Here is a 26,355-nt window from a genome sequence, read left to right on the forward strand (position 1 = left end):
ATTTATATATGGCCTTGTATTATTTACCTTTATTTTAGGTAAGGATGTCTTGACTCACCCAAAGAAAATTTGAGTTGGGGGCCAGGGATCAGGATCATGCCATCTTCTCTGTTTGTAGCTTATACGGCATTCAGATAGTACTGAGCATGCATAGATCTTACTAAGGGACCAATTGGCTAGCTTGATCTTGCAGACCTCCACAGGCTCCTGGCACATGCTTTGAGGAGCACCAGCTTAAGAATGAATGCAGCAGCTTCTAAGGCAGCCTAGTAGAGCCAAAAAAAAAGAAAAAAAAAAAAAAAAAAAGGAAACAACTCTCAGGAGTTAAAGGCTCTCAGATGTAGATTTGGATGCTAAATCCCCCACTTACTGGTAGTGTGACCTTGGGCAACTTAGCATTTTTGATCTTCCTTTTCCTCATCTGAAAAATGAGGCTATTAATACCTACCTGGCAGAGTTTTTTGAGAACTAAATAAAAGCAGAATATACACAGGAGCATCCAGGACACTGCTTACTACATGATTGTTAATAATGTTCATTTCCTTTCACTTCCACTTTGGATAATATATTCAAGCACAGAAAATACAAGCCAGCAGATTGCTATAGAAGTCTTCTTTAAACAGCAGGCTTTCCCTCCCAATTATGCTCTTACTGGGATCAGTTAAATCCCTCTCCGAATACACATACACACACAGAGGGGCAGACATCAGCTGGACGACAGTTGTATTTGATGACAAAGATAAGGTGTCAGGATTATACAGTTATGGTGAATAAGTAACAAAATACACATTTCACCCAAAGTTCTCTTGAAAGGGGTGGCAATTTCAGTCCTCTGGCATTTGGTCTGTCACAGTGAGAGTTTGTTAGTGCCATTCAGTAGCACCTGTTTTGTAGACCAATTTATCCACTAACCCCAGACATAAAAATGCAGTGAGAGAGAGTGAGATTTGTATTCGTCTTCTATTGTTGCTGTAACAATTTATCACAAATTGAGCAGCTCGAAACAACACAGATTTATTATTTCACAGTTTCTGTAGGCTGTTGGTCCAGGGACTCAGCTGGGTCCTCTGCTTAGAGTCTTACTGAGCTGAACTCAAGGTGTGGGCAGGGCTCTGTTCCTTACTGAAGGTTCTGGAGTAGGACCAACTGCCATCTCATTCAGGTTGCTGATCCATTCAGTTCCTTGTGCTTTTAGGACTATGGCCCCTGCTGGCTGTTCCAGGGGCTGATCTTTGCTTCTGGAAGCTACCCACCTCCCTTATGCTTTTTATGTGGCTTGTCCATCAGCAGAGGGTCCAATCCCTCTGCCTTTCCCTTCCTCCTCATCTCTCTGACCCCTGGGCATGGCTCTCCCCTTATGCCCTCCTGCCTTTCCCTGGACACAGGCACCACATGCTCCCATGCCTTCTGACTTCACATGCTCTTTCTTTCTCCCAGGACACCCTTCAGAGGGGAAGATACTGACATTTGCTTCATGACTGACCACCTGGGTTCTTTGTATATTTCTCCTTATGATCTGATAAAGGTTTATCTCATGGATAAATTTAGAAACACGATTTTTATAAAGTCAGTTATCAAACTTCATATTGCTAAACTGAATGGTAAAGAACTCAGAAGGGAGACCATTCATTTTTAGTCTGCAATAGCACATGCAATGCTTCATGAAAGAGGTGTTGTCATACTGGGGCCTGGAAGAATTGGCTGGATTTAGATAGATGGGGAACAGAGAGGAACAGCTTAGGGGGAAATACAAATATATATGTAGTATTCTTCAAAAAAATATTGCATTCAGTCATTACATATGTATTTTAAAACTTTTGCGAATATAAGAATGAATAAGATAAGGCTCCTGTATTTGTTTGTTTGTTTTTTAATTTGAGAGAGAGATTGAACATGCGAGCAGGGGAGAGGGACAGAGGGGAGAGAGAGAGAGAGAGAGAGAGAGAGAGAATCCCAAGTGGGCTCCATGTTCAGCATGGAGCCCGACACAGGGCTGGGTCCCATGACCCTGGGATCATGACTTTAGCTGAAATCAAGAGTCAATGGACTGAGCCACTCAGGTGCCACAAGGCTCCTGTATTTGTAAAGTTTATAGTCAACTGGTTGATGTGGAAGAGAAAAAAAAGAAATAAAATAATTAAAGAACAATGTGATCCATTTAGAGAGAACAAACATGACCAATGAGGCACGGTCAGCTTGATTTGATTGCTCGTCCTTGTGGAGGGCTAGGGAAGAGGCCTGCCTGGGTAGGTGTGGTCTTATCAGAGAGCTTCTTGTCTTGTGCTAGTTTTCAATTAGGTGCCACCAGCAAGAGGGGACGTCCAGGATCAAAGAAATGTCATGACAATCACTGTGTCTTCTGCAGATTAGTCCGGCCATGATATGACTGACCTTGATCATTTAAGTAGTTCCAGGCCATCTTGCAATTCTGTGATATGTCTGAATAGCTTAACAAACCCTTTCTTCATAAGCGGGCAACGATGGCTCTCCCGCTAATCCCTGCCTGAACGATTGAGTTATAATGACTTGCACTTTGAGGGTGCCTTGGTGGGCTAACCAGCAACCAAAACCTCAGTTTGTAATCCAGGCATAGCTTGCCCGCTAGGAGGAGGTAGCTCAGAACATGTATTAAATCAAACTATTTCTCACTCTTAATTTCTTTTCACAGTTCAGAATCTGTGTTTTATTCCATGTGAAAAGGAAAATAACTCTCTTGCTTGGATTTCTTGCTGACATTTCTCTTTGGCGGAGGTCAGGAGTGTATGTGTGTGTGTGGGGGGGGGGTTGTTATGAATGCTTACTGTTCCTCATAGTACAGCTCTGTGGCATTTTCATAAAATACCAACCACCAAAATTCTAGTAATCACAAAAACGTGTGCTTTCTCCTTATATCCACTAAAATTCTTTCTCTCATTAAAAAAAAAAAAAAAAAGAAAGTTCAGAAATTAAATTAGAAAGCTAAACTTGATATCTTTAAATTCTTTTGGTTTAAAGAGAAAAAAAAAAAGCTACAGTTTTTCTGATTTCCCTTCAGCTAAATGTTACTCCTGAATGGGGAAAATTGTACAAAAAGTCTGAAGATTTGAGACTCTGACATGAGGGGAGGATTTGTATTTCCTTGCTATTAAATGAGAAGAAGAAGAAACCCTCAGTTATGTCTAATCTTTAGGAACGCAGGGCCCTGTCCAACCCGCAAACTGTTGGCAGTATCAGAACGCTACACAGAATGTTCTTTTAAGCTTTTCCCGCCTCCCAAACCTTTCCTGTGAAGTTATAAATCTCAGCATGTAGAGACTCTTTTATTCAAATAAAGTATGGACTTCAGGTTGGGCCCCTTGGCATCGTTTCTGCTGGCTACCTGCTGGAGAGACAGTCCCAAGAAAAGCAGGCATACTTAGCTCGTTTGACTTCACTTGTGAAATCCCATTTGTCCCTCCTACACCAAGTCCCTACTCTGGGAAGCTGTGATTTAATAGCTCTGTGCCCAGAGGAAGTCTTACCCAACCCCTCATAACATCCTCCTGATTGTTTAGAAATGAAATTGCTCTGAAGGTAACCCCATCGCCACCTTGCACTTCCTCATCTTCTGTTTACAGCAGGCCTCCCGATTCTGCCTACACAATGCTCCCTTCCTCATCATTGCGGCAGGCAGATGTGTGTGGCCTCGGGGGTAGCTGTACCTGGAGGAGTCCCAAATAGTGTCCATTTGGGTTCAGATAGGCGGGCAGATGCCCTGAATATGCTGATGCCTTGAGTCAGAGAATCCTAATTCTCCACATCTGGTTATTTTGCACCTTGGAACAGTGACTCACAGTTTGCAAAGTACATTTGTGCCCTTTCCCTGATCATCACAGCCCCATATGCTAAGAACTCATATTATGTCCTCAGGGAACAGGCCCAGCAGATTTGCTTAGGAACTCAGGCCAAAAAGTGACAGGCACCTTCTGATTTAGAGCAATGAGCAATCACTGGAAGGAACTGGGAAAAGAAAGAGGCTGGGCAAAGAGAGAACTCTGCCTCTGATTTCTCAAGTTCAAACAGGGATAATAATAGATTCCACCTCATAGGGTATGTCTACTTATAAAGTCGTACCATAGTGTCTGACTCATAGGAAAAAATGCAATAAATATTGGTGGTTATAATTATTGTTATTATTAAGCATGTATTAGGCACTTATGGTATGTCGACCTTTATTTCATATTTTGTATACAATGATTCCAGTTGGTTTTCAATCATAGATTATATACTGTTGCTATAATTCCAAATAAATGTGATTGTTTTTAAACAAGTGTATTAAGCATCTACCTACTTTGTTTCAGAGACTCTTAATACACAAAGACTCATATGACCCAGTCACTGCTCCTCAAGGGTCTCTATCCCAAGAGAGAGATGCGCAAGGAGACTGAGAAGGGTATTGGGATATTTTTGGTGCTGAGATAGTTTGTGCCCAGGGTTCAGTGGGGGCAAATGAAGACAGTCGCCGGTACTCCCTGGAGGGCAGAAAAGGTGGCATTTGAATGAAGCGTTGAGGGTCTGGTGGCTGGAGAGAGAGGAAGAGCAGATGCAAGCGTTGGCAGCAGTGAGATAAGGACTGGATTCGTCACACAGCCTGCCTTGTTAGGGACAGCAGGCTGCTGGGGTGAGGGGTGAGGGAGGGCCAGGAGTGATATGGAGAGGCAGACAAAGAGGAGGCGCTGCTCCACCAGGCAGAGGGCTTTGGACTGTTGGCCCTGCACTTTAGGGTGCCACCAAAGGTTTTAAGTTGGCAGGGGGTAGAGGGTGAGGTGATTGATATTCTCAGAGTCATACTTTAGAACAGGCTTTTCAACCTATCTGTGGTCAAGGACTATAGGACTCCAGAAGTGTAGAGAGAAAGGGAGGAAGAAAGAGGTGTCTAGATTTCTTCACCTTGCATACTATGGTGCTTTTGCTACATAAAAGGCTTTAAGGTTTTAAAATAAGACCCAGAGAGATTCTCCACTGATTCAGATCTGGTACACTGCTCTGAGTGACTGATGTGACCTCGTGAGCCCAGCTCAGGTGAAGTGATTAGATCTACCAAAGTCTGGTTAAACAAAACGCAACCAAACAACAAATACATAGAAAAGGAGAAGGGTAGTACCTTATCTTTTTAAAATAAAATAAAATGTAAAATCAAAACCATCACAGGTAGGAGCAAGATGAGTCAAGAGTAGATCAGTTTCATCTAAATAACACAGACCTTTTATAAATTTCATTTTCCATTTCAATATAAACTATGCTATGTGGAGAAAAAAGAAAGCAATAAAAGATACCGAAGTCAAAAGGCTAAATTAGCCTGTGAGTGGCTCTCCTTAAAAATTACATTCTCTCTTTTTGCCCCTCGTGAGCACATATACCTCACGAATGCACTTGTGGAAATCTGATTTGACCAATACCTATTTATTAACGTCAGTGTGTGTAGCTCTGTTATCAGTGTCATAAGGTGTATTAAAATCAGTAAGGGGTACATAAATAGGATTGGAAGTCTTCAGATCCAAAGAAAGAAGCTCTCTTCCTTTCAAATATTAGAATTTCTCTGAGCCTGAGAGACCTCCTGTACTAAAAATAAATCTATCATAAAGAACCTGTCACCACTTCACCTGTGGGGACCATTCATTTACCATTTACCGTAGAGATGGATTTTAGATTCAGTTCTATCTTGCCAATTGATTGCCTTGCACAAAAATAAATTCACTTTTAAATACCATTTACAGTTTTTCCTCATGTTAGCTATCCAATCATTTGACAAATGCATTAACTATTTATTGTTACTAAAGTTTGCATGTGGAATATGTGCTTGAGACTGCTTGATATCCTAAAACTAGTTCTTGGCCTTGGCCAGCACCCCAAGAAATAGCCATAAGTATTCTGTAAAAAAAAAGTTTGATTATCAAATATGTTTATTAAATTTCAAAATAGACAAAAATATATAATTATCTACAACATAACATCTCATCACTTTTGACATACTTATGGGCAATGTGAATCCATCCATAGAAGAAAAGTCACTTTTTCCCATTGTATCTGATGGTACAACTCCTATTTTTCCAAATCCACCCACTCATATATCAAGGGACACTAACATTCTGAAGAAATAGTTTGGAAAATATGAATCTAGTTTAATCCCCTAAAATTAAAAATGCAGAACCAAGGCTCAGAGGGTCAAGGGTCCTGGCTGAGGTCAAGCAGTAGTGACCAAGCTGGGACTGGAACACAGGTCTACTGATGCCAAGCCCGAGCTTTTTCCACTTTCCCACTACCTTGAGGAATTATTTGCCCAAGTCCCTGCTGCCACCTTCAGTAGACTGGGTGTGCGTACCAGTCAGCAGTGAGTCCAGCTTTAGGGGAAGAGCAGGCATTATGTATATATATTCACACATGCATATACACCACCGCTCCTGGGAGCATCAAGGCTCCTTTCACACAAACCCAGGAAGTGCACTGGAGCAGGAAGCAGGTGCAGGGAACAGCAGACCACACCACAGTGGGTTGGGAGGTCCCTTGTTTGCAGTCTGCATTAACCTTGGGTTGTTGCAAAGGCCAAAGCTTGGCTCGCATTTGAGATCTGAAGCTCTGACATTCAAGAAGCTCCAAAGCAAATGAACCTGAGTGAGTAAATAATTAAACCACACACACACAAAAGCCAGTATTGAAAAAAATGTTAGTGATCTGGTGTAAACTCCAGAAAGCCAGACTGCAGAGAAGCAATCTGGCCTTTACCTGCCCCTCTGGGCACCAGAATGCATCCAGAACACTAGTGAGCCATCACGTGTGTGTGTGTGTGTGGACGAAGGATGGTGAGAGAGGTATATGTCCTCAGGGCTAGGGTGTACTGTTCAGGATAAGTAGGGAAATGATCCATCACCATTATGATAAGTAGATGTCAGGGGCCCCAGCTCTGTCGCTTACCAGCTGAGTAGTCCAGGCGATTGCACACTCCTCTGTAGTTCATGTCCTGTCTGTCTCTTACATCTGCAATATGTGGATACAGTGCATCAGAGATGTACTATGAAGGTGAAGGGAGTGACCTCGTGTAAGATGCTTAAAACAGAGCCGACCACATAGCAGGTGCTCAAAAAGTACCTCTGTATTTGTTGTTGCTGTTTTATTCTGGAGCTCGTGGACTCTGAGGTTGAAATAGAAAATATGGCCTTTGGATTCAGACATATCTGCAACCTCAATTTACAGAATTGACTCCCAGCTCTCTAACTTAACTACCTCTGATAGCTACCATAAAATTTAACCTCTCCGAGCCTCAGTTTTTTTGTCTGTAAAATGGGGATAAATAGTGTTTTTGCGAGAACTTCCTGTCAGGATTAAAAGGGCTGATGTGTTTACAGAATGAATGAGGGTTTCTAATCTGTAGTAAATCACTACTACAGGCAACTCTTATTATCTCTGAGACTTCTCCTATCTCAGACCCTGAAATGATTCCTTCACCTTCACTGGGGGGCCAACTCAGGACATTGAAAATGTCCTGTAATCATCAAGTGACATGGTTCTAAAATTGCTCCTTCAAGGAGGTACTAGAAAAGAAAAGAAGGTGCCTGTCATGTTCTTTCAGATCCCAGATAGAAAGAGCCCACAGAAATATCTTTTGGACGTGTTCTGGTCTGTTTTGGTTGGATATAGGAAAAGAAATAGAGGAAGTGTATGTACATGGCTGATATTCTGGGGAAAGAGAAAGGGAGGGGAAAAAAGGAGCAAAGAAGGGAGGGACAGCAGATAAGCTTAATCTGAGTTTGGTTAGAAACTCTGGCCAGTGTTCAATCAGGAATGAGCACCAGCCAGAAAAACTGGCTGTAGCTGGCAAATGTCCCAAATCATTCTGTAGAAGGAGGCCCCACAAGTGGGGAAATGCTGCTTGATAGATGAATTGGATTGTGAATAAAATGCTGCCTTCCAGGCACCAGCCTTTGAATTACCCTGATATGTTGATTTAATTCAGATCCTTGATGTTTCCTGAACATTGACTTTTTAACTTTAATTGTCTTCTGATTTATTAGTAGATAGCTGTGTTTTTTTACGTCTCCCTCATAGAAGTTTAAACCTGGCTTCCCAGAAAGATCCTGTAACCTGGGGCAGATCTTACGGCAGCCAGGCTCAATTCACAGGGGCCAATCCGGCCTGAAAACACTAGTTACTGAAGCTTCAGGCCAGTGCCTGCCCAGCTAATAGGAGGCTGTCCCAGCGAGCCACATATTGCCAGTGCAAACGAAAAGTGTTGGTGAGCTGGTAAAAATCTTCCCCAGCTTCTAGAGGACAGTCTTCAGATACCAAAAAGCTCAGTGGCATGGGACACCTTTCAGTGTAAGGGCCATATGCTCTCACTCTTCCTATTCTTGAGTCTGGGATTAAGGACACAGCAGCAAAAAACCTTCCATACCCCTAAAACACATCCCTCCTCCCACCCCCCACCACAGCCAGGCTGCACTCAGCCCGTGGGCCAACACTAGTTTGAAAAGAGCAAGGGACAAAATAGCTCCATTATTCCTTCCCTTGCAAAGGAAACTGACAGTCACAATTGATGACATAAAACACTGAGACAGGCTCATATTTTAAGAGTGTCAATACAAACTTCACCCTCAGAGGTCCCGATTTCTAGAGGCATCGTATCAACGTTTATTGCAAGCCAGCTTCTTTTCCGTTCCCACTGCAGAAGGGGGCAAGAGAGAAACCAGAAGCTCGGCTTTGTAATAAGGTGTCTGTCTCTGCAGAGGAAACAATGTCATTTTATCTTACATATTGTAGTGATAATAATCATAAAGCCCCCAATACTAAAGCCCAAAAGGATGAGCATTAGGAAATCTAATCCTAGCAGCCTCATACCACTCAGTATTTACAGTGCCCTTCATCTCCTTTATCTGCTATGATCTTGAAAATGTTTCCCTGATGTGGGTAGGGCTAATTATGATTAGCCCCATTTAACAGATGAGGAGACAAAATTTCAAAGGAGGACTGTTATTGAATGTCAAAATAGAAAACTGTACAAAGTGAACAAAACCAAGCATCGTGAATCTTTGTAGGTGGATATGGCGATCCACGTTTACCAAGCCTCGTTCAGTCCCATGTGCCCGCCCGTGATGGCACTCAGTGAATTAGAGCTGTTGGTTGACATTTGTTTAAGCTCTAGGATGCTATGCCATTTGACATTTTTCATAAAATATCCTTAATTATCCCAGATCTCTCGATAATAAGTACTATTATGCCAATATTTTCCAGTTTTATTGATGTACAACTTTCTATTAGTTTAAGGTATACAACATAATGATTTGATGTATGTATGTATTGCAAAATGATTACCGCAAGAAGTTTAGTTAACATCCATTATCTCACATGGTTACAATTTTTTCTTATGATGAGAAATTTTAAAATCTACTCTCTTAGCAACTTTCAAATATGCAATAGAGTGTTGTTAACTATAGTCACCGTGCTGTGTTACCTCCACCAGAACTATCCCAGTTTTATAGTTGAGGACGATGATCCTCGAGAAATGAATAATTTGTCTAATGTCATGTATATAATCAGTGGCTGAACCCAAATCTGTCTGACTTCAGAGTTAGTGCTTTTCTTCACCTGCCAAGGTGCTGATTTGAACAACTCACTTGTTCTACAATTTTTGACTGGAGTTGCCTGTGAGGCCCCCCCGAGGTGGGCTTTTTCTCTCACCTGTGGTCTCCTGGGCTAGAAGGTGAGCACAGAGCAGGGCTGGGCTCCCATCTGGTGAATGCTACCTGGACAACTCCATGAAACAATCCTGACCTTACAGACCCAACCCAAATCTGCATTTGCCTCCCTTAGCAATCCAAGAAGTCAACTCCGGTCTGTTCAGTATTTTTCTGTTTGGAACTGTATTCCTGGAAACTGCCTGTTTTTAACTTTATCCATAAGCCTTTCATATTTGTTCGGCCCTTTGTTCTAGGACGACTTCAAAGAAGTTGCCTTAGTTTCATCAAATTCAGCATACTATTGGCATGACTATTAGAACTTTGACTCAGCCTGAGGCTCAGTGCACAGTCTTGAAACAAAATGGAAATCAGTGAAAATTTCTCAATGCCGTTATCTTCCATGATTTCAAAAACAACTTAGTAAAGTTTGGTCCATGGCAGTGATTACAAAGCTACACGATGCCACTACATATAGGTGATATGAGGTGATTCCTTGTATATGTGTTGACCAAATCTGAAACTTTGAGCCGTACTGATAGAGCTGATGACGGGGCTCTTACATGGAGAGGCTTTAAGAGGAACAAAACATGTCTAGGTTTCAAGAAAACACAGTTGAGACAATTGAATATTCATTATTTTTCTTAACACCACCTACTGTACGTATACATATGTATACCAACTGGCAGGGAAGACATAGGAAACCATCTTGTTTCTCCTTTCATGTTCTTTATTTAATACATTTGTAAATATAGGAGTTCCTTCCTGGTTACTAAACTCAACGTTGCTGGAAACCTCTGTAGAGGCTAATTTGGACATAAGCAACCTTCAGACTTCATTCCCTGAGCTGATACTGATCCAGTGTCACTGTGTGCCCGGCACTGAACACAGGTGAGCACTGGGTTTAGAGTAGTGGCCAAGAGACATGAAGTTTTGTTCTCACAGAGCTGTATTCTGGTCTCCATGGGCCCAGACAATAAGCAAGGCATTAAGTCTATAATATAATCTCAGATATCGAGAAAAGCTGAGAAGACAATAAAGTAGTTAAGCGGATGTACAGTGACTGGGTGTGTTTTAATACAAGTGTCAGGACACGTATTTTCTAAATTGCCAAAATAAGGCTCAGGAAATAGTAGTTTGCACAGTTAACAGTGTTCAGGGGTCAGCATTATTCGATTACAGCTTGCATCTCGTTGCAAACTATGGTTTAGTAAGGTAGAAATGAGGACGTTTTACTACAACATGTATTAAAAAAGACAATTTCATAGATCATAGAATCTCAAAGTGAGAAGGTACCTGAGAGGTCACCCAACCCCAAATAGCTTTTCTGATTCACAAATACCTTCTGCCACATTCCTCTGCTAAGGAAAGAATTCTAGTCTTTGGAAACTCATTACTGTGTAAGACAACCAAGTCCCATTTCTGAAGAGCCCCACGCCTCCCTGGCTCCTCCTCTCCTCTGACCAGCAGGAGTTTAGAGAGGAATTTCCAAAGGCCTTTTCCTTTTTTCTCAAGCATGGAGGCTGTTACCTTGAATGAACGCATAGACGTCTCTGGCAGGAAGAAAGCACTCCACTCCCACCTCCAGCTTCAGAAACTGCTTCTTCATCTCTAGATGGAGGTTATGTTTGTGTGTGGCAGGCAGAAGGGCTCCAAGCATGGTTTAGGGAAATGCCAAGGACCCTGAATATGAAGGCAGGGAACACTGGGTTTCTAGGCCTGTGTGGGTGCAACCTCTACAAATCTGTATTTTTTTTTCTCAGGACCTCGGTGTATTCATTCACCTGTAAAGCAAGAGCATTGTGTTAGACCAGGCCGCCTGACAGAAAGCAGTAGCCTCAGTTAAGAACTTGTTTGGAATGCAGATTCTCAGGCCTCAGCCCCAAAGGGCTGAATTAGGACCTCTGGTACTGGGAACCTGTGATCCAACAAGCCCCCCAGATTCTAACACATGCTCAAGTTAGAGAACCACTGTCCTGGATGATCTTTAAGCCTCTCAATTCCAGCTGCAGCAGGCTGTGAATCCCCAAGGCCCAGCAATGAAAGCTGGTCAGCCCGGTGTGCTGGGTCTCATCATAATCTCTCAGGTTCCAGTGGCTTTGCTCCCTCTCTCCTTGGATCTGTGAGCCAAGCTGCAAAGCCATCGGCTTCTAGAGGTGAATCTAACTCTCAGGACATGTACCTCCCTTAAAAAATCTATATCCGGTCTTACATGGAATCAATGCTTACAGTCACCTTGTATCTAAGCAAATTGAATAAAGCTGAGAGCTCTAGCAAACCTGCTTATTTATCTCATGACAAGGGAAACAACTTTCAGTTGTGCAGGACTTGACACCTTTGTCAATAAAATCTGCAGATGGCACAATATAGAGTTGTTTTAGAATTCATCTTTCTGACAATAGCAGGACTTTCCAGGAGACGAGCATCTAGGGGTTATGACGGCAGCCGTGTCTTTGCCCGGAGATTACTGACTGCCTTGCCCACGTTTCACACTGTACACAGGAACTATTCAGTGAATTTGCATCAGCGCAGAGATGCTTTTTTTTTTTCTTTTCATGCATCTAAAGGAGGCAACCAAGTTTGATTTTTGTTTTTTAAAGAAGCGCTTAGTTTTAATAGCTGATTAGCCTGCAATAAGGTCGAACTTGTGTTTTGTTTCTAATTAGCAATAAAAACAACAGGGTGTTACGTTTGCGGCTGCTTCACTGTAGCATCTTTCCAAGATTTTCTATTCACGCTGTTTGAAAGTGCCATATACGTCGGAAATGTGCATTTATATTCAGAGCGGGCTTATTGTAGGAAGCATAAAAAGAGCTCCCCATAAAGCGGAAGTTTGAGGAAGGTGGGGTGGAGTTAAAGGTAGTAAAAGCCCCTCAATTGCTTGATTGTGTGAATTGAAGCTCCTGTTGGAGTGAATCGCCATTTGTGGCTTCACGGCTCTGGAATAAATGACACTTCCAATAACATTCTCCTATACAGGTGTAAAATATACAAATCGGGTGAGGAAAATGGTAGCATCATTGAAATGCATAAAAGCAGAAAGTCTGGGAAGCAAGCATATGGCAGGGAGCCGGCCTGGGGAGGCAGGGGACTTGGGCTGGAGGATCCACATACCTTGGCTTTCTAGAGCAGTCCTCTCAGGGGGCTGGTGCACAAGCTCCATCCCTCCACATCTAATTTAGATGATTCTGTGATTATTAGATCGTTTAGGGTATTCCCTGCCTAGAGTCTTTTTTTCTTTATTTGCGACTCTGGCTTTACACCCCACCCCACCCCCCCCCCACCCCCCCCCCGCCCCGCCGACCAACTCTTCTGAGTTTGCATGAGTTGTTGAAAAGCCTATTTAACCAAGTAACAATGCAACTTTTTGGTTGTATCCATACCAGTAAAATATCAAGTTTCCTGAGCAAAAGGTAAATTATTCTCTGTATAGGTAATTATAGAGACTGAAAGTGCTATGTTTTATGTATTTTCCCTCTAGCTGAATATTTGCCTCTTCCTCTTATTTTATTCCTGTTCCCAGTGTGTCATTTAATTCCCCGCAGGCTTATGAAGGCTACTTTGAAAGACTTTTGTGACCTCCACTTTTAAAGGCTTTGGAAGTGAGTGTGGCATCGTTGGTGGGACAAGGGTGAGGTAGGCGTAGGGCATCCAAGTTTTAGTGAGGAGTCAGGGGCTCCTGTAGCAGTGTCCTCTGCAAACCCAGTCCACACGCTGAGGACGCCTTTTTTGTTTCTGCACCTGATGTTATAGATGGCAACACCAAGTTCTAGAGCAGTTGAGAGACTTGTCCAAGGTCACAGGATGGTTTCACTTAAGCCAACTATATAGTTGCAGTGACAGTATGTGTGCTCTCTGAGGGGTTGCTGAAAACTCCTGTCAAATATTTCCTGAGGACACTCAGCCTTTAAACTCCCAAGCCTCATGAAGAACTTACTGGGGGGTGCCTGGGTGGCTCAGTCGGTTGAGCGTCTGACTTCGGCTCAGGTCATGATCTCACAGCTCGTGAGTTCGAGCCCCGCATCGGGCTCTGTGCTGACAGCTCAGAACCTGGAGCCTGCTTCTGCTTCTGTGTCTCCCTCTCTCTCTGCCCCTAACCCACTCACATTCTGTCTCTGTCTCTCTCAAAAATAAATAAACATTAAAAAAAAAAAAGAACTTATTGGGTGGGAGTCAGGCTTAGTGAATAAATCCCGATTAGGAACACAGTAAAATGAGGAGAGGGAGTATGTGAATAAAGTCATTTTAGTTTATAGAGTAATAGGATTGTATTTTTTTTGTACATATCAAAGCAAGATTAGAGAATTTAAAAGGTATGAAATAATTTTTTAAATAATAAGCAACCATTAAGGGCTTATTAAGTGTTAGGTGCTATTCTAAGTGTTTTATATGTATAACTTCATCTTTCCTCTGAGCAGCCCTAAGAAATAGATATTACTGTTATCCCCATTACACAGATCAGGGAACTGAGACCCAGAGAAGTGAGGTAGACTTTTAAGGACATAGAGCTCACAGGGAGTAGAACAAAGATTTACCCTAAGCCAGCCCGACTCCAGAGTCCGTGCTCTTCACAGACACCGTCCCATGGCCCTTCCGGTTGGAGAAGGTTGGCACATGTAATTTCAATCCTTCCTGCTGCAACAGCAGCCCTTGTTCCTCTTGCCAAGTAACACCAGAAACAGCCATCCGCCCAAGCCAGCTTGAGTGGCTTCTTCTGGGCTTAGTGACAGCTGTAAGCTGTCAGCCTGGTTAAGTAACCCCTTACTGTTTACCCTTTGCCAATGGATTGTGATGGTATGAAACCACGGGAAGAACCACAACAGTAAATCCCTGTTTCCTGTCCATCTTTGCTCAGGGGACCCATCTTTTCTGATTTTAGGCTTTGTCACTTATCAAAAGATGATTGTTTCCTGCCTGCCTGTCTTATAAGAGGTGTAGAACCACAAGACCATATGTGATATAACTACAAAATGGCGTACAATGATAAGGTGGTGTTGTGGTCATGGCTGTGATTATGATTATACACCATAAAGGTGTGGAGTAGATTTAGGAGGTCCTACATCTAAAGTACTTTGCTCTAACAGTGCCTGACACATACTGGGCACATGTTGGTTATTATGTTATTAATTGTTGTCATTCCTGATGTAGCCTGTGGTGATTTAAAGTTTACATAGGAGGCTCAAGAGTCCACGCTCAGTTTGCAGAGAATGTTCACCCACTCTGAGATAAGCATCAGGTACCATTGCTTTCACTTTCAAATAACTTCTAACTTCATTAGAGTCTCACATTGGCCAGATTTTGCTTCTCTAGAGCTGTGTTTGCTGTTCCTGTCTTGTAAGTGGCCCAGACAACCCTGCATTTAACAATATAATGGTAATAATAATAATTCTGGACTCATGCATTGATTAATGTTGATCAAGCCATGGAATCCATCAAGAAGCATAGTCATATTTATTTTGTATGAACCTCACCCAAGGCCACAGTGACTTGTGTGATGATTCTTCCTCATCTTCTCTAAATGGCCTTAATTTAAATCTACATTACTACTGTTCTGTTTTTATAGTGTGTAGTTGCCCTATGAGTTGTTCAGTAATCACTCTATAATCCACCATTTTGTATCCTCAGGGTTACGTTTAATCAGCTTATAGGAGGACTACTGTTCATTTTCAGTGTTCCTTTCAGGGTTCAACCTTTAACCAGCTGCATTTTCAAAGTACCATGATTCCCTCCCAGATTTACAATGATGGGCACAGAGATCCTGCAGGGGAAACTACAGAAGACTTTCTGTTTTAAAAAACAATATTTGGAACAGAAAACTAGAGTATATAATACTCCAGTAGAGTCTTATTGCCGGAGGAAAGGAACAGGCAATTTCTAGGCTTTTGGTTTTAATGGGAGGAAGAAACACACACATTAAGCACAGCGTAGCCTAGGACCAATTGTAAAGCGATATTGCTTCTACTAGTGTCATTAGCAGACATCTCCATCCCCGTGGGCATTGCCCCTTGAGATGGCAATGTGTCACCTTATCCCAGAGACATAATCAGAGACTAACATATTTAAAGATCCTTCTGCATAACAGCCCTCTGAATTATTTTGTGGACCATTCTCCAGTCATGTATGACGTTGGAGATATACGGGAATAACGAGACTCACGGAGCCACTGGCAGCCAAACCCTTGCACGAGGATTATTGCCTGCCCGGCAGTGACTAGACGACACAGCTTCTCGTGCAGCTGCCTCTGCTCAAAATGTTTTAGAGCTCTCTTCGAAATGCTTTCAAAGCCCCGCCACATTCTTTTGAATATCTGAAATATCTTCGTCTTTGGGAGGAAGATGTGATTTATGGAAACAGCCGTCACTTGGTGCCAAGCCTGGCGGGGAGGTCAAGATGGGTAATGTTAGTCTAGAATTACCCATTTTAGTTGGAAGTCCTGTCCAGGTTTTCCCAGCAATGACCGATTTGGTTCTCTCAGTGAAAATCTTTACTATCCTTAAGCTTGTGGTAGAAAAACAAACATAATTAAAGTAAATTTATTATCAGTAACTCCATTCGTTATTCCAATTTACTGTTTCATTTTAGCAGAGTAGCACGTACAGGCATATATAGTGTGGGCATGTGTGTTGATTCTGTGTAAATAGGCAAATCAGTCTCTAGTTAGACAAACAAACATGTACAGATAGATATAGCTATATATGCTGTTTCTCATGGGATATTTTTTATTCCCTTTTCCCAGACATAGTTTCCAGAATTCTCCTATAAATGTGAACCTTTTTCATTGTTGATATTCCTCTAAGATAAGCAATTCTTAACCTTTTTTTAAGTTTATATACTTATTTTAGGTTCTGCTAAAAGTTATAGACCCTTTTGTAGAAAAAAATAGAAATGTACACACATTCAGGAGATTTGGAAGGAGGAGATGTGGATGCCACATTCCCAAGTTTTGTTTCAGGATTTGGAAAGAAAAATGGCTTAAAATTCCACATCATAGAATATAGTTATACAAACAAGTCAAACATTACTTTTCAAAAGGAAGCTGCAATTTATTTATTGTATAGCATCTTCACTTAATTAACTGAATTTCAGATTGTCTGAATAAGGCTAAGAAAAAAAATAATCAATAGTATTGATAAAGGGCACCCAGGTGGCTCAGTCACTTAAGCACCCAGCTCTTGATTTCAGTTTAGTCATGATCTCAGTGGTTCATAAGTTTGAGCCCCACATGGGGCTCCACACTGACAGTGCAGAGCCTGCTTGGGATTCTCTCTCTGCCTCTCCCATGCTCTCTCTCTTTTAATAAAGAAATAAACTAAAAAAAATTAGTTATGATATTAAGGAGAGAAGTTAGTAGGTCACTTTGTATCAACATTTGAAATTAAAATCACAAACACGTTTCTATTTTCAAGATAGAGCGGACAAGACATTCTTTAAAAATCTTTTCATAGAAAAATCTTTAAAAACTGGATAAAGTGCAAAAGGCATCTTTTTATTTTTTAATTTTTATTGCTTTTTTAATGTTTATTTATTTTTGAGACAGAGAGAGACAGAGCATGAGTGGGGGAGGGGCAGAGAGAGAGGGAGACACAGAATCTGAAGCAGGCTCCAGGCTCTGAGCTGTCAGCACAGAGCCCGACGCAGGGCTCGAACTCATGGACTATGAGATCATGACCTGAGCTGAAGTCGGACGCTTAACTGACTGAGCCACCCAGGCGTCCCCACAAGGTATCTTTTTAAATACATGCCTAGGTTTGTATGTTTGTTGGGGTAAGGGGTGGTCTGAGAAGCTAAAACTGATTAAAAAACACTAATACAAAGAGGTAAGTAATCTTAAATTTGATGGATTTTAAGGGGCATCAGCTTATGCCTCGATGTCCAAACTTTTTGGTTTATCAGGCTGCATGTAGGGAATAGAAGACAAATGTAGCACCCATGTAATACAGAAGGTATGGGCCAAAAATCCCTTCATAAAGACTAGAGTTTACACATAAAACTCTCAGTGAAACAATAACTAATGTAACTGACCTCACAAAGAGAGAAAGGAATCTTGTCTGCCCCTGCTCTGGTTGGAGGGACCAGTCACCTCTGAGAAATCTTAACCACAAGACATTTCTCACATGAATAAGAGCCAAAATAAAAACCTTTTTTGTGTGTGATGTGAAAATAATTGTGCCAAATTTTAGTTTAAAATGCTCTTGTCTTGGGATGCCTAAGTGGCTCAGTTGGTTAAGCATCCAACTTTGACTCAGGTCATAATCTCATGGTTCATGGGTTCAAGCCCTACATTGGGCTCTGTGCTGGTGGTATGGAGCCTTCTTGGGATTCTCTCTCTCTCTCTCTCTGTGTCTCTCTCTCTCCCTCTCCCTCTCTCTCTGCCTCTTTCCCGCTTGCACACTCTCTCTCAAAATATATAAATAAACTTTTAAATAAATGAATGAATAAATAAATAAACAAATAAATAAATAAATAAGTAAATAAAAATAAAATGCTCCTGTCTTGGTAGAAACCATGGACTCAAAGAATTCTCACACATAAAATGCTCAAAGCATGAATGATAATAAAATATCCAAAATGAATGAAGGACCAAGCTTTTATAATAGCAGAAACAAGAAAGTGTACAATTAGACCCACCGAGTCTACAAAATGTGAATCACCCTCAAATATAAACTAAGCAAGCTTGATATGTTTGATACCATAAAGGAGGGCATCAAGACAAGAATAAATACAATGGACAGTGAAATAGGACAAATATATTTAAAATCTATACAATGGACTGAAATAGGACAAATATATTTAAAATCTACCCAAATATAATTCTAAAAATGAAATTTGTAGTAATTTAAATTAGAAATGCAGTGGCAGATGATATAACAAATTAGTCATAACTGAAGAGAGAATTGTTGAACTGGAAGACAGGTCCAAAGAAAATATGTGTAACATAAAAACAGTGGAAAGTAATAAACAAAGGTTTAGAGAATCATAGGCTAAAGAGCACATTTTTCACATATGTTATTGAAGGTCCAAAAAAAGACATCATAGAAGGAATAAGGAAAAGAATTATTCTTAAGAATGTACAGGATTGATTAAAGGCAAGGACCCCCAAAATTAGAAAGCCCAAGAAATTTAACAGGATATGTGTAAAAAAAAAATTCTCCAGGTAGATACACTATAATCAGAAAGCAGCCAGGAGGAAAAGATAAATGACCTTCAAAAAAACAACCATTAGGCTTTTTGACTGACTTCTCTACAGGAATAATGAAATCCAGTAGACAGTTGCAAACTACCTTCCAAATGCTGAGAGAAAAATAAATTGTCAGGCTGGAAAAATGTTAACAGCAATACAATCTTCCAAAAACAAAAATAAAGGTATTTTAAGTCTGACAAAACTGAGAATGTTTACTACTGATAGACTCTCCCTAAAGAGATTTCCAGAGTATATACTTCAAAATAAATAAATAAAATAAAAATATATTAGATATTATATATTCCCAGAAAGAAGACCTGAGTTGTGAGAAAATATAGTGAACAAAGAGAATGGGGGAAAAGGTGGATAAATTTAAATATACAAATATTGGCTATACAAAACTATAAAAATAATGTCTAGTTTTCAATGTTAAGAAAAAGATAGAAGTGAAAATACTAAATAATTATAGTATAAATGCCTAGGAGTAATAAGATTAAAATACTCCAAGTTTATTGTTTTGGAAAAGGCTGATAATAACTAATTTTCAACATTATTAAATATGGATTTCAGAATGTCTAGGGTATCCATAAACAGGTAGAATTAAAGGTGTAATTTACAAACCAGTAAAGGAGGGTCAGGGGAGGGGGAATGAATGGCAAAAAATAAATAAGTCAAAAAAGGAAGAAACATAAGAAACTGAAAATTCTACAATATAAAGAACAAATCCAAATATATTAATAATCACAGCAAACATAAAGTTTTTTTAAAGATCAGATTCCGGAGTGCCTGGGTGGATCAGTCGGTTGGGCATCCGAATTCAGCTCAGGTCATGATTTCACAGTTCGAGGGTTCGAGCCCCACGTTGGACTCTGTGTTGACAGCTCAGAGCCTGGAGCCTGCTTTGTATCTCCCTCTCTCTCTCTCTGTCTCCCTCTCTATCTACTTCTCCCCTGCTCACTCTCTGTCTCTCTCTCTCAAAAATAAGTAAACATTAACAAATTTTAAAAAGAAAAAAAAAAAAGATCAGATTGGATCCTCAAATTCATAATCCAGAAAAATGCTGGTTATAAGACATACACCTAAAATACATGAAAACATATGACTGAGAATAAAGGTATAGGAAAAATATACCACATAAATAGTAATAGAAAGCTGATATACTGATATAATAATAGCCTTTAATAAAAGCCACAATAGCCTTTAATGACTTTTGCCTATAAAAAGTTTTTGGTGGTCAAAAGGATCATAACACAACCTTGATGATTTATTGTTCAGTTAAAACCAAGAGGATTTAAAATCTCTAACATGAATTTAACAGAGGACCATGGGGGAGGGGAAGTAAAAAAAATAGTTACAAACAGAGGGAGGCAAACCATAAGAGACTCTTAAATACAGAGAACAAACTGAGGGTTGATGGTGGCAGGGAAAATGGGTGATGGGTGTTGAGGAGGGCACTGGCTGGGATGAGAACTGGGTATTGTATGTAAGTCATGTATCACAGGAATCTACCCCCAAAGCCAAGAGGACACTGTATACACTGTATGTTAGCTAACTTGACAATAAATTATATAAGATAAATAAATAAATAAAAATTCCAAAGTAATAAAATCTCTAACTTGTATGTATATAATAACATAGATAAAGACTATATAAAGCAAAGAAGACAGAAAGAAATTGACAATCTCAGAATGGAACATTTCAACCAATCGTTCCCGGTAATGGATCAAGCAAACAAAAACACATTGAGAAAGGATATAGGAAATTGCAGAAAAACAACTTGCAAATCTAATTTCAATAAATATACATAAATGCCACCTCCAACTAATAGAAAATACAACAAAGCACACATAGAACAATAATGAAAATTGATGACACACTATAGAGCACAGCTAACAAATTTCACAGAATCATGTCAGAGTTCATATTCTCTAACAAAAGGCAATTAGATTAAAACCCAATAATGAAAAGGCAATTTTAAAAACCTCAAATTGCTGGAAATTAGAAAACACACTTCTAATTAACTCACGGGTCAAAATATTTAGAATTAAATATTAGCGGAAATACAGCATATCAAAACTTGTAGAGTGCGGCTAGCTTGGTTCTTAGAGAAAAATTTTAGAAGTTTAATGATTTATTTTAGAAAATAAAAAAGGCTCGATGAAAGACTAAAACAAGAAAAGCTTACTATGCAACTTGAGAAATTAGAAATTATTTTTAAATGAATACACCCAAAGAAAGTAGAAGGAAATCATAAAAATAAAAGCAGAAATCAATAACATGCAAAACACAGATATAACAGAGAAGGTCAACAAAGGCAGACATTTGTTTGAAAAGACTGCTAAAACTAATGAATGTATGACAAGAAAATTGAGGGAGGAAGGGAAGGACAGAAGGCAAAAATATATGTAATAGAGAAAGAAGGAAAGATGAAAACCAGTTATGGAGGGTGGACAGCTGCAAAAGCATTTAAGATGAAGAGACTAATCTGTTATGAACAACTAGATGCCAACATATTTGAAAACATAGATGAAACGGGCACAGTTTTAGAGAAGAATATAACTTACCAAAATTGATTTAAGAAGAAATCAAAAAACCAAATTTCCCTTTAATCGTTAAATAAATTATTAGTTTAGTCAATAGTTTAAAATCTTCTCAGTAAAACCCAGTCCAAAAGAATTGTATTTAGCTTTACCAAGAATTCCATTATTGCACAAACTTGCCCATAGCAGAGAAGAGGGAACTCTCCCCAAGATGCAGTCTAGATCACTATCAGATGAACACAGAATAAGAAAAACAAACAAATAGATGGTCAATCCCACACATAAACATAGACGTAAACATTCCAAACAAAATAATGGAAAAACTAACGTAGTCATGAATTTCAAAGGATACATTCTGAGAAAATTTGATTTAACTCAGGAATACAATTTTTATTTGACATTAGAAAATATATTAATGTGATTCCCCATATTAACAGAACAAAAGGAAAAAGCCAGATGATTATCTCAATTGATACAGAAGTCATCCGATAAAAGTCAACATTCATTTGTGACAAAAGCTTTCTGCAATCTAAGAAAGAAACTTCCTTATCCTGGTAAAGGATATCAAGAGAAAAGCCTCCAGTAGGCCTCATATCTAACAGTGAAACATTAGAAGCCTCCCCTTTAATATCAGAAGAAGGCAAGGATGCCCTCTGTAAACACTTGTATTCAAAGTTGCATTAAAGGTCTCAGCCAGCAAGATAAGGAGAGTCAAAGAAATAAATGGTATAAGGTTTGGAAAAGTAAAAAGAGAATAGCTTATGAAATGATTACATTTAAATCCAGAAACAATACATGTACAAGTTATCAAAATTGATAAAAGTATAATAAGATAAAATTACTAAATAAATACAGAAAAGCCTTTTTGGTGTATATTTCTATTTATTGCTGGTATTTAGAAATGCAGATTCATAATAACAAAAATAAGTTACCTACAAACAGATAAAAAGAATGTGTGCATGATTTCATTTTTAAAATTGAGACTTACTGAAGTACACAAAAAATGAGATTGGGAAGCTATTTATTGATGGATAGACTCATTATCATAAAGGTATCAATCCTCTCCAACTGACCTATAGGTTTGATGGAATTCCAGTCAAAATTTCAACAAGAAGATTTTTTTTTTAACTTTATAAGATAAGTCTAAAACTCACATGAAGGGCGTAAATGGTAGATTCATAAATAAGTAACGTCCTCCTAAAGAAAAAAAGATGGACAGACTTACCCCACCATGTATCCAAATACACAAAACACCATGTATTAAAATACACTTTCAGGTGCATAATTAAATGAGATGGCTGAAACTTTAAAATTTTAGAAAACACTTTATGACCTCAGGATGAGAAAGTATTTCTCAAGGCAAAAAAAAGTGAAAACTATAAAGAATTGATAAATCTCTCTTAATAAAAAGTGTTTATCAAAAGACATTGTAAAGATAAACTACCAACTGGGAAAGTATTTGCTTTGCATATAACCAACAAAGGTGAAAGATTCTGAATATTTACAGCATTCCTACAGTTTACTAAGAAAAGGCAAGCAACCTGGTAACAAAAAACAAAACAAAAACAAACAAACAAAACAAGGATGAAAGACACGCAAGGGCATTTCACATAAGAGGACACCAAAAACATTGTCAGCTTCATTTGTAATCAGGAAAATGCAAATTAAAGCCATGTCCACCACATTGGCAACAATTAAAATCTGATAAGACCCAGGGTTGGAGAGGTTATACAGCAATACTGCCATTGAGAGTATCAGTTGCTACAATCATTTTGAAGAACAATTTGACATCATTTGGTAAAATCGCAGCAGCTCCATTCCTAAGTATCTCCTGTAGAGGAATTCATGCACACATGCGTGAGGAAAGATATGCCAAACACTCATTTTTTTTTTTTTTAATAACAAAATACTGGGGGCACCTGGGTGGCTCAGTCAGTTAAGTGTCTGACTTCAGCTCAGGTCGTGATTTCATGGTTCATGGGTTTGAGCCCAGCATCGGGCTTGTGCTGACAGCTCAGAACCTGGAGCCTGCTTCAGATTCTGTGTTTCCCTCTCTGCCCCTCCCCCTCAGAAATAAATTTTAAAAAACATTTTAAAAAAAACATTAACAAAATACTGGGCACAACTTGGGTGTCCACTGACAGGTAAATGGATCAGTAAATTGTAGGTTGTTTATACAGATGAATGCTATTAGCAAAGAAAATTAGCAACCCAGCCACAACTACATGTATTAGCCTGGATGAATCTCAGAAATAGGATGTTGACCAAGAAGAACATATGACTATTTCTATCAGGTTCAAAAGTATAAAAAAAGAAGCAATATGGCATTCATGGTCCATGTGTCTGCATATATATGATAAAACTACAAGGAAAGGGAGGTTGGGCAGGGTTGCCTATGGATTTCTGTACATCACACAAGGATATCCAGCCAAGAGAGTGATTGAAGCTAAAATCTAGACCTTTGAAAGCTACTCCCAAGCTTTTTACCCTAGTGTGAACAATGCATCTCAACTCGAAGGAAGGGCGTCACCTTTTTCAAGTTTAGTCAAAGGTACTGTGTCGGGAGTGAAGGTAACATACATGAGAGGATCACAGGTATTGGCAATATCCTGTGTCTTAAGCTACATGGTAGTAAATACATAACTGGCCATGTTGTTTATATTTTGTAAGCAAACATGTGAAGAGCACATTTTTAAATGTACATATACATACAAATATATACAACATACATGGATAATTATATATAAAGTCTGCAGTCCAAATTTGTATACATGTATAGAATACATGCATACTGTATTTGTATATGCTTAGTATGTATGAGGTGTGACATATCATACAATTTCAAAAATTTGTGTAAAGTGTGTGACATTGTTTTCTTAACATGGTTATTTTATTAACTAATTAAAAATGGAGTAAATAATGAATTTCCTATGGCCATAACTATTTGTCTTGGGGAAATGGTATATATATTTTATATTATATACTTATATCAGGCGTGTAACTTTGGCAAATGAATTTTTTTGATCTTTGTCAGGAAAATGTCTTTTCCCAAATTTAAGAAATCAAAACTCAACAGGACCATTGTGAACTTTGAATGAGGCGATCCCCAAAACCCAATACAGAGCTTATGTTATGTAAAATACTGACAAGGCTCCAGAGAATAGCATCTTTAAATAAAGCCTAATGGCCAGGAAGGATGTTTACCTGGAATATGAAGTCTTCTCGAAACAATCCCTCAGAGAATTACATAAACTAGAGTCTGCTCACACTGGCCCAGATTTTCAGTGTCATGGGACCATCAGTGTATAACACACTCAGAACCTGTGGAGAAAAGGAACGTCCGTGTGGAGTTAGGGGTCTTCTCCTTCCCTCCTTGACTCGGTTCAGCTCTAAGGTCACCTCTGGGAAGTGCCTCTTTGCTGTGTCAGCACCACAGTGAGAAAGGGAAGCACCGTCGCCTTAACCTTCTCGCCTTAACCTTCACTCCGTGGGGCACTGGTAGCTCTCCCAGTGAAGATAAAATGGTTGAACTGATTCTAAGAATCCTTCCCACATAACTACAACTTTATAACTTCTAAAGGGCTTTCACTTGTGTTATCCGTTTGAGGTTCTAGGCACTGCAGTCAGGAAGGGACAGAACAGCAGATGTTAGCATTTCTGCCTCATACAACAGAGAACCTCAAATCCTGAGATGGGAAATGACTCTTGTAAGGTCAAGTCAGGCAGGTCTCCTGGCTCCTTCAATATCCTTCCTTTTCATCCCAAAGGGGATTGGTTAAGGCAGAAGCAAAGGAGAAGACAGACGGGAAAGGGGGAAAGATTAGGGGCTGATTGAAGAAAGGGGCAGAGGGAACTGGCAAAGTAGATAGAAACTTCCATGCAGAAGCAGTGACAGGAAGTAGCGGCAGGTCTCAGCCAAAGGGTATATACCCGGCATGTTTACTTCGAGCCCTGTCACCCACCAGGGGAGTGCAGATGATTAGATTGGGGGCCGGCATTTGCCATGAGAAAAGTGGTGTAATCAGAGATGAACAGGGCTGCGTGAGGGTGTTTGGGTGAGAGTTGAAATTTAAGTCTGTCTGTTCCAAGGCTTTCTCTTTGTTCTCAGCAAGCTGCATCAGGCAGGCCGCATCTGCCTCTTCTGATCCTGGCTGATCATCCGGCTCCCCAGAACAGGCATCCCTAGTATTCCATGGGCATCACTCACAGTCACCCTGACGTCACGATGGGCTGAGGTCTTCCCAGAAGCCTACCATCACAAGACCCCACTCTCCAGCAAGCACGCACACCTCCACTTGCAGTAAACAGAGGCCTTATGCTTGGCCTCTTTGCCAGTTGGCTCCCAGCTCTAATCCTTAAGCACCACAGCCCATTGCCAGTGTGATGCTGAGTATTCCAGTGTAACTTTTTTTTGCAAAGTTCTAGCCAAGCCCTGGCAAGATGCAGTTGAAGACAAGAAAAAACAGTCTCCCCTCAGGTGGAGGTCACTATGCCATGGTGCAATTCTTGGAATCTAAAGATTGAGCTTTTTAAACTAACAATTTGATCTCCATTGCTTTAGTGTAAATTGGAAATGGATACCATATCTTTAATGCTAATTAGGCATTGCATTACTTAGTCTTCCAGGCCTCATGTAAATAACAATTAGCAATAATGTAGCAGTTGTGCATGCTGGCGTCTTCTAATCCATACCATTGTATACCATTCCAAATTCCTTTGCATTAATTAGGATCATAAGCCAATCAGTACTAATTAGGAAGAAAATAAGTATAATAATAAATGCAACAAAATTAGTGATTTGTATCTGGTCGGTAGTTCCTTCCCTCTGCAGTTCATCAAATAGTCTTAATGCGTAGGAACTTCTTGTAATTGAAACTAATTATGAGGTTTCCCCTGCTACTTCGAGCCTCATGTTCAAATCCCACAAAGCTCATTAAATAAGTAACAA

General features: G+C 39.8%; 1 protein-coding gene across 3 annotated transcripts in view; it reads left to right on the plus strand.

The window, feature by feature from the left end:
• SETBP1 (SET binding protein 1) overlaps positions 1–26,355 on the plus strand; it is a 375,264-nt gene that overhangs the window by 278,448 nt on the left and 70,461 nt on the right. The window lies entirely within an intron of this gene.

The sequence above is a fragment of the Panthera leo genome, chromosome D3, assembly GCF_018350215.1.
Source record: "Panthera leo isolate Ple1 chromosome D3, P.leo_Ple1_pat1.1, whole genome shotgun sequence".
In the NCBI taxonomy this organism is placed as follows: domain Eukaryota; kingdom Metazoa; phylum Chordata; class Mammalia; order Carnivora; family Felidae; genus Panthera; species Panthera leo.